The sequence below is a fragment of the Mastomys coucha genome, unplaced genomic scaffold (genome assembly GCF_008632895.1).
Source record: "Mastomys coucha isolate ucsf_1 unplaced genomic scaffold, UCSF_Mcou_1 pScaffold5, whole genome shotgun sequence".
NCBI lineage: Eukaryota > Metazoa > Chordata > Mammalia > Rodentia > Muridae > Mastomys > Mastomys coucha.
The window spans coordinates 113,195,323-113,204,283 of NW_022196911.1; the positions used below are offsets into that span (position 1 = coordinate 113,195,323).

Genomic DNA, 8,961 nt, shown 5'->3' on the forward strand with positions numbered 1-8,961 from the left:
GCCGCTTATGTTATCGATGGGCAAACCACCAGGTTTCAGACTGATCTCTCTTCTGCACAGTTGGTGGACCTGACTGCAGTCATTCAAGTGTTCCAGACCCTTCAAGACCACCCCTTTAATCTTTACACCGATAGTGCTTATGTTGCTTGCTCAATCCCCCTCCTAGAAACTGTACCCTTTATCTGACCTGATACCAATGCCTCCCCCCTTTTTGCAAAAATCCAAAAAAGGATCCAAGAAAGGATATACCCCTTCTTTATTGGACACATCCGTGCTCACTCCGGTCTGCCTGGACCCTTGAGCCAGGGAAATCACTTGGCTGACCTGGCTACCAAAGACACCCTCCTAGCCCTGTTGTCCCAAGAACAAGACCCCCTTCAGATGGCCCAGCGAGCCCATCAGCTACACCACTTAAATGCTCAAACCCTGAGACAAATGTTTTCAATCACCAGAGAACAAGCTTGACAAATTGTGCGCCAGTGCTAACACTGTCTTACCTTTCTCCCTGAACAACACCTGGGAGTGAACCCACGGGGACTCACCCCAGGAGAACTGTGGCAAATGGATGTTACCCATTTCGCCCCCTTTGGGAAGTTAAAGTACATTCATGTGTCCATAGATACCTTCAGAGGGTTCATCTATGCCACACTACAGCCTGGAGAGGCCACAAAAATGTGACTAGTCACATCCTCTCTTGCCTTGCAGTCATGCCCCGGCCCTCCACTATTAAGACAGATAATGGGCCTGGCTATACCAGCTCCTCTTTTAAAAGCTTCTGTGCTCAACTACAGATCAAACATATCACTGGTATCCCTTATAACCCTCAGGGACAGGGCATAGTGGAGAGAGCTCATCAAACCTTAAAAAATATGATTTTAAAACTCAGACACTCAGGAGGAATTTTATATCCATCCTCAAATAATCATAAAAATCTGTTAAACCATGCTTTATTTGTGCTTAACTTCTTGACTCTTGATAACCAAGGAAAATCTGCTGCAGACAGATTTTGGCATCCTTCAACCACAGATACTTATGCTCAAGTATTGTGGAAGGATCCATTAACTCATCAATGGCATGGTCCAGACCCTGTACTTATCTGGGGCAAAGGACATACTTGTGTCTATGATCAACTTCAGCAAAATGCCCGTTGGCTCCCAGAGAGATGGGTTAAACTGGCTAATCCAATGACTCCTCCAGGGATATCCCCTGAGAAAAGGCCTTAATTGTGCTCTCCTGCAGAAATGCGGCCCCTCCATGTCTTCTTGTTGCTCTCGCTCCTGTCCTGCCTTGTGGTTTTGGGACGTGCCTTCTGGGACCCAATATGCTCCCTCCTGGTCCTTCTCTTTAGGCACAGGCAGGAGCCCTTAACCGCTCTGACGCTTGCAGTCATCCTAGGGATCAGCGCTGCTGGCGCAGGCACAGGCATTGCCTCACTCATTACTTCCAAACAAGGCTTTGCCCACCTACAAATGCTTATCAACTGTGATGTCAACAACTTAAAATTAGGTATCCAAGACCTTAAAGACTTGGTCAACTCCTTAGCCGAGGTAGTCCTCCAAAACCGCAGGGGCTTGGATCTGGTCTTCCTCAAGGAAGGAGGCCTCTGCGTGGCACTCAAGGAAGAATGCTGTTTTTACTCCAGCAAGACAGGGCTAGTTTAAAATAGTCTAGATAAAGTCACCCAGAGCCTTGAAGAATAAATCCTGGTATCAGAATTGGTGCTCCACCTCCCCTTGGCTCACCACCCTCCTCCCTAGCCTGTTAGGACCCTTTGTGGGGATCCTCCTCCTTCTTTCCTTTGGCCCTTGGGCTTTTAATTGTCTGACAAGCTTTGTTAAGAACCAGGTTGATGCACCCACCAGACCCGTCCAGGTTCACTACCACTGCCTTGACACTGAAGAACAAATGCCAGTCCTGCCTCCACCTTCTCGGGCTTACGGTCACCCTCTCGAGCGCCGCAACGAGGCCACTGGAGAGCATGGTTTTGCCTTGGGTCACCCTAATACCCATATAGACCCCCTGGGTGGCCTCAAGGCAAAGATCCTGACCCACCCAGGCTTTCTCCCCATGGCCAGGACTTGGTAAGTCAGTGACGGAGCTGGCGCTAAGTCTCCGACACCTAAGACAGGGCGGCTTCGAGTGGGGAAGTCGACCCAGAGACGGGTAAAAGCTTGAGACGGGTAAAAGCCTCCACCAGGCTCAGGTCCCCCATGAGACCCTAATTGACCCCCATGGTCGGGTTTGAGAAGCCTCTCCTGGGATCCTTCCAGATGCCTTTAAAGGGCCGACCCCTTAAATAAACAGAAAAGGGGGAGATGTTGGGGTCCAAATGACACTTGGCTGAACCTGCCCCAGCTGGCCCTGCATTGCTGAGATAAACATCCTGCCCTGGCTAATTGAGAACCCTGAGATTAACATCCTGCCTGACCATCACAAGGATCCGGCTTGGCCCTGAGAAAAGAACATTCACGGAAATCCACCCCCTCCCCACCTGCTACCCCGGAGCTCAACCCCAGAAGATTTTGTAACCTTCCATCTCCCTCCTTCCTCTCCCCCCCTCCAAGATTTTTGCTTTAAATATGCTCTGCTCAACTAAGTAAACGACTCTTGACAAGCAATGCTTCCTTGAGTTCTTCTCTTTCGCCCGTTCTTATTCCAGGTTGTGGTCCTCCTCGCTCCCCCAAATAACTTGGCCTGCAGGTCAGGTCACTTCCCAGCAATGGAAACCCTAACTAAGCCATGGTCTTTACTCTGTTTAGTGGAATTTACAAGAAACAGGGGGATTGTCAAAAGTTCAAGATCAGGGGTCTGGAGAGATGGCTCAGCCGTGAAAGAACACTTGTTGCTCTTAGACAAGATCTGGGTTCGGTTCCCTAAGCCTACAGTCATCTGCAACTCCATTGCCAAGAGAGATACATGCTGTCTTCTCAGCTGTGGCACCAGGCATAGGCATGCACTGTACATAGGCATACAGACTGGGTCGGGGTTGGGGAGGAAACCAGGCATGGGCATGCACTGTACATAGACATACAGACTGGGGTGGGGGAATTGTACACAAGATATATAAGTCTAAATAATAAAAACGTTAAGGATGCTGAAAAATATAGAGTAGCAAAGCCAAGGAGTGTGGATATCTCCTGTGTTCTTGCCATCCACGGGGCAGGGCCCACACACTCTTGCAGATGAGGTTACAGGCTCCCTCTGTGAAGTCCGTGGCACCTTGCGTGGCTTCAGGTTTTTCAGCTGGGTCCTGTGTACCCATACGCTCTACTGACATTTCCTCAGTCTCCTCCTTGCATTCAAATGAGATCCTGTGTGTGAGAGGAGGCAGGGGAGGTGGCTCAGTGGTTAAGGGTACTTGGTGCTCTTGCAGAGGACCTAGCTTCAGTTCCCAGCACCCACGTGGTGGTTCACGATTCCGGAGGATCTGATAACCGCTTTTGACTACCGAGGACACCAACGTGTGTGTGGTGCACAGACATACATGTGCTCAGGCAAAACACTTGTACCGATAAAATAAGATTAAACAAATCTAAAACAAAAGAATGTAAAAGCAACTTAGAGATTAAAAAAGGTTATCTTAGTTCAAAGTTCCAGCTCATCATGGTGGGGAAGTCAAGGCAGGAGCCTGAGGTAGCTGGGGATCAGGTCCACAGTCAAGAGCAGAGTGAGAACTTGTACTAAACCTTCTCACATAGCCCAGAACTCTCTGCCTAGAGAATGGCACTACCCACAGTGGGCGGGTATCCAGCAGACCTGGATGGTCCTTTGTTGAGATTCTCCTCCCAGGGGAACTGTGTCATTTGACAGTTTGTGTTACTTACCACCCCCCCCACACACACACACCCCACACCCCACACCCCACCCCACCCCGCTCCCCCTACCCCCACCCCTACCCCGCTACTGTGGAAAAGCCCATTTGAGCAAACAGGTCTAGAAAAGGAACAATGAGACCACTGGGTTCCCTTTAGGCTTTTTATTCAGAACTGTAAATAAGTTGTGAGACAGGCAGGCATGGTGCGGGAGGAGCTGAGCGGTCTACATTGTCATCCAAAGGCATCCAGGAGCAGACTGTTTCCAGGCAGCTAGGAGGAGGGTCTCCAGCCCACCCTCACAGTGACACACCTCCTCCAACAAGGCCTCACCTCCTAATAATGCCACTCCCTGGGCCAAGCAAACACAAGCCACCACACCAGCCTAAGGTGAGGAAGTCAGCCTGCCACTGTCAAGGGACCGAGGGAATGGAGGGTCACTCGAGTCACTCCAATGATATGAAGCATTGGCCGGAGCAGAGGAGACCACTCCATGTAAATCTCCCCATTGCAAGGGGGGAAGGGGCCCAGAAATCAGCACATAAGACACCAGACACCCAGGCCTCAGCACAGGGGAGACTTATTACCCCGGAGGGACAAGCATGGGGGGCCAGGGTCTGCCTCTAGATGGGACAAAGGCAGGTGTGTCCACAGGAGTTGGTTTTTAAGGAGAAACAAGGGCAAATCTGTGCTAGGATGAGTGGACAAGTCCTGATTGGACCTTGTAGCCAGTGAAGCCAAAATATGAATTTTAATTGCTGGACCCTAAAGCTTTAGCCAGGCATAAGCAAGTGGCCAAAAGAGGGACTAGACCTTGGAAGTAGATTTAGGGATGTGATCCAACGGTTTAGCAAGAGAAAGGCCCAAGGCGCTGTGTTAGCCATGCTCAGGACTGTTGGAGAAGTCCTTCACCAGCGAGTGGAACTATCTCAAACAAAGCACTGGAGGCTGGGAAGATGGCTCACTGGGTAAAGATGGCTCCTGCCAAGCTTGAAGGCTTGAATTTGACCCCTGGAACCTTCATGGTAGAAGAGAACAAACTCCTGAAAGTTATTTTCTTTTTCTTTTTCTTTCTTTCTTTGTTTCTTTTTTTGTTTTTTTGTTTTGTTTTGTTTTTTTTGTTTTTCGAGACAGGGTTTCTCAGTGTAGCCCTGGCTGTCCTGGAACTCACTCTGTAGACCAGGCTGGCCTCGAACTCAGAAATCCGCCTGTCTCTGCCTCTCAAGTGCTGGGATTAAAGGCATGCGCCACCACCACCCGGCAAAAGTTATTTTCTAACTTACACACACACACACACACACACACACACACACTTAATTAAAACAACAGGAGCAACACCCAAAACCTCACAATAAATAACACAAAACAAACAGAAACAATAAAATAACCGCACTTAGATTTTAGCTAGGCTCCATTCTATTGCTTTCCTTCCTTGTCCCCTCCCCCATCTTCCTCTCTGACACTGCCTTTATTCTGTAACCTTTGCCTCTGGCATCTGGCAGTAAACCCCACTGAGCCCCACTACCCACTGTCCAGGAAATGTAGAAGCCGACCTGAGGCTGCAGCTCAGTCAGTAGAGCACTTACCCAGCATGCATTTGAGATCTCATATCTTAGAAATCAGTCATGGTGGTGCTTGTCTATTCTCCAGAATTTTGGAAGTGAAAGCTGGAAGATCAGAAGTTCAAGGTCACCATCACCTACATAGTAAGTTCATGGTCATCCTGGACAAGATGAAACCCTATTTGTTTTTTTAAAGACTAAAAATAGCCTGCGGTCATGATCCCAGCACTTGGGAGGCAGAGGCTGTTGGAACTTTTAGTTCGAGGCCAGCCTGGTCTATGGAGTGAGTTCCAGGACAGCCAGAGCTACACAGAGAAACCCCGTCTCGAAAAGCCAAAACAAAACAAAACAAAAACCACTATTTGTATTCTGTGTCCCAGTCCCCAGAGAGTCTGTGACCTTAGAGATGGTACAGTGGTAGGAATCCAAGACCCAAGTTTGCATATCTCTAAGGATGTTAGTTGTACTAAAAAAAATTTTTTTCCATAAAAATAAGAGAAAGGGTCACAGAGAGAGAGAAAGCAGCCATTCCTGAGAATCATTGACCCTATGAGCCTTCTCATCCATGCCAGAAGGCTCATCCATGCTGAAAGGAAGGCTCATCCATGCCGGAAGGAAGGCTCATCCACACCGGAAGGAAGGCTCATCCATGCTGGAAGCACATGTCTGAGAATAATAACTTCCAGAGCTGAGCAGGCTTGCTGGGCTGCCTGGACAGAAAGAAGCCTTCGTCCCTCTGTGTGTTTATTGCATAATTATAATACAAGGTGTTTGGCCCAGTCCCCTCCTGCTTACACAGTTGATACTTCCTGGACATCTTGTCAATAACATAACGCTCTGCTGGTGTTATGAGTGTTGATAGTAAATCAAAACATTAGCTAAGTAAGGCAAGTAAATGTAATACTTAAAGCAAAGTACATGCTGTCATTTAAAGGCCTGGCTTTGGGTTGGAGAAATGTCTCGGTCAGTCAAGGGCCTGCTGCTTAAACGACAGAACCAGGTGTGCCCTATGTGTCTGTGATTACAAAGCTGAGGAGCTGGGACAGGAGGATCCCTAGGCTTGCTAGCCAGCTAGCCTGGCCTTACAGACAAGCTCCAGGTTAGTGAGAGACCCTGTCTCAAAAAAATTACATTGTTAATAGCAGCTAAGGAGACTCTGCTCAGTGATTAAGAATGTTTTCTGTAGCTGGGCGGTGATAGCACATGCCTTTAATCCCAGCACTTGGGAGGCAGAGGCAGGAGGATTTCTGAGTTCGAGGCCAGCCTGGTCTACAGAGTGAGTTCCAGGACAGACAGGGCTACACAGAGAAACCCGGTCTTGGAAAAAAAAAAAAAAAAGAATGCTTTCTGTTCTTCCACAAGACTTGAGTTTGGTTCACAGCAGTCATATAGACAGGGCAACTCACAACCATCTGTTATTCTAACTCCAGGGGAGCTGATGTCTTCTTCTGACCTCTGAGAGCTCACGTACACATACATACATACACACACACACAGCAGCAGCAGCAGGAGAGAAAAAATGAAGTAGGCATGATTGAGGAATATGTCCAAAGTCAACCTCTGGTAGCCACACATATGCACACACACATGCATACACACATGCACACATATACATAAAAACATGTGTAAGAAAGATTAATTTTTTAAATAGAGAACAAATGGCAAAGTTATGGTGAGTGAGCCATGTCCAGAGATGTTCAAGTGGATGAGGCCCACAAGCCCCTGGGTTCACCTCTGGGGTTTTTTGTTTGTTTGTTTGTTTGTTTTAAAGATTTATTTATTTATTTTCTGTATATGAGTACATACATTGTAGTTGTACAGATAGTTGTGAGCCTTCATCTGGTTGTTGGGAATTGACTTTTAGGACCTCTGCTTGCTCTGGTCGACCCCACTTGCTTTGATAGACCCCACATGCTCAGTCCCTGCTCGTTCTGGCCCAAAGATTTATTTATTACTATAAATAAGTATAGTGTAGCTGTCTTCAGACACACCAGAAGAGGGCATCAGATCTCATTATGGGTGGTTGTGAGTTACCATGTGGTTGCTGGGATTTGAACTCAAGATCTTTTGAAGAGCAGTCAGTGCTCTTACCCGCTGAGCCATCTCATCAGCCCCCACCTCTGTGTTAATGTCATTAAAAACTGAGTCATAGGCCGGCGAGTTGTGGCACATGACTTTAATCCCGGCACTTGGGAGGCAGAGGCAGGAAGATTTCTGAGTTCGAGGCCAGCCTGGTCTACAGAGTGAGTTCCAGGACAGTCAGGGCTATACAGAGAAACCCTGTCTCGAAAAACCAAAAAAAAATAACAAAAAAAAACAAAAAAACCAAAAAACATCTAGGCCTGGGGCTTCCATGGGTACCATCCATCCGTGGCCACTATCCATCTGCCTGTCTCTCTCAGCCAGTGGATGGCTGCTGAGGGGCAAGTCTCACCTCCAATGTTAGGAGGCAGGAAATAGAGTAATTCGGAGCAATAGCTCCTGGAAATCTGAAACAAGAGGCACATAGCTGACCACAGGGGACTGTGAGACACCAGAGAGCAAGGAGGCTTTCAAAGACTACACAAATCTCTCCTCAGCCGCTGTCTGGTACTCTTTAAGAGTGTCATGGCGTGATGCTGGGCGGTGGTGGCACACGCCTTTAATCCCAGCACTTGGGAGGCAGAGGCAGGCGGATTTCTGAGTTCGAAGCCAGCCTGGTCTACAGAGTGAGTTCCAGGACAGCCAGGGCTATACAGAGAAACCCTGTCCTGGGGAAAAAAAAAAAAAAAGAGTGTCATGGCTTCAAAGGCAGAGATACCCAGTCATTCACTGAGAGTAAAGAGACAAGCAAACGAACTCAGTGTTCCATCCTTGATGGGACCCTAAAACAGACTGCTTTTTAAATAAAGGACAAATGCCAAAGGACTGTCATAGATTGAGTGGTAAAATAATACAAATTTCCATTTTCTAATAAAAGTCACCCTTTTAACAGGAACATGAATGCAGTCCTGCACTGCCACAGAGTATGAGGTTTCCTGACTCTGAGGAGACTTCAGGAGTGAGCACACCCAGAAAGCAAAGGCTAAAGCCTCGCCGTGGGGAAATCACCTCTGTGACCGAGCTGTCACCTCTACCAGGGGACAAGTATTCTAAAAAAGTTCTGACCGACGACTATATCAGAGCATTTGTTCTGGTTCCGGGCACACACACACATCCCAAACTACTCACTGGCAAAGTTCTATGCTTTTGCCCTCAATCTCCCTTGTGCTGCTGTAACAGAGTGCCCTAGACCCTGATGTGGCCACTCACAGCTGAACTTCCAAATCAACTGCTGACGTTAGTAAACTCCAGGGTCTAGGGTACTTTATTACAGCAGGGTAAGGAGACTGACATGCATGGGAGGGAGAAAGAAGGGGCCTGCCTTGCCAGGAGTCTGTTCTGGTGAGAGGAACCAGCTAAGACTGGTTCACTGAAGCAAAGCCCTTGGACCTAAGGATCTCTCAGTGGTTCCAGCTCTGTGCACTGTGGCGTTGACATCGTTTTCTTTTGTTTCCTGTTCCTGTCTTCTCTCCTTTCCAATCCTCTCCTCTTCCTCCTCCCCCTCC

At 48.1% G+C, this 8,961-nt stretch overlaps 1 non-coding gene across 1 annotated transcript; it reads right to left on the reverse strand.

The window, feature by feature from the left end:
• Positions 1 to 8,343: 8,343 nt before the first annotated feature.
• On the reverse strand, positions 8,344 to 8,504 carry LOC116079492. The gene has a single exon (XR_004114032.1). It is a non-coding gene; the product is annotated as a U1 spliceosomal RNA (small nuclear RNA).
• Positions 8,505 to 8,961: the final 457 nt, after the last annotated feature.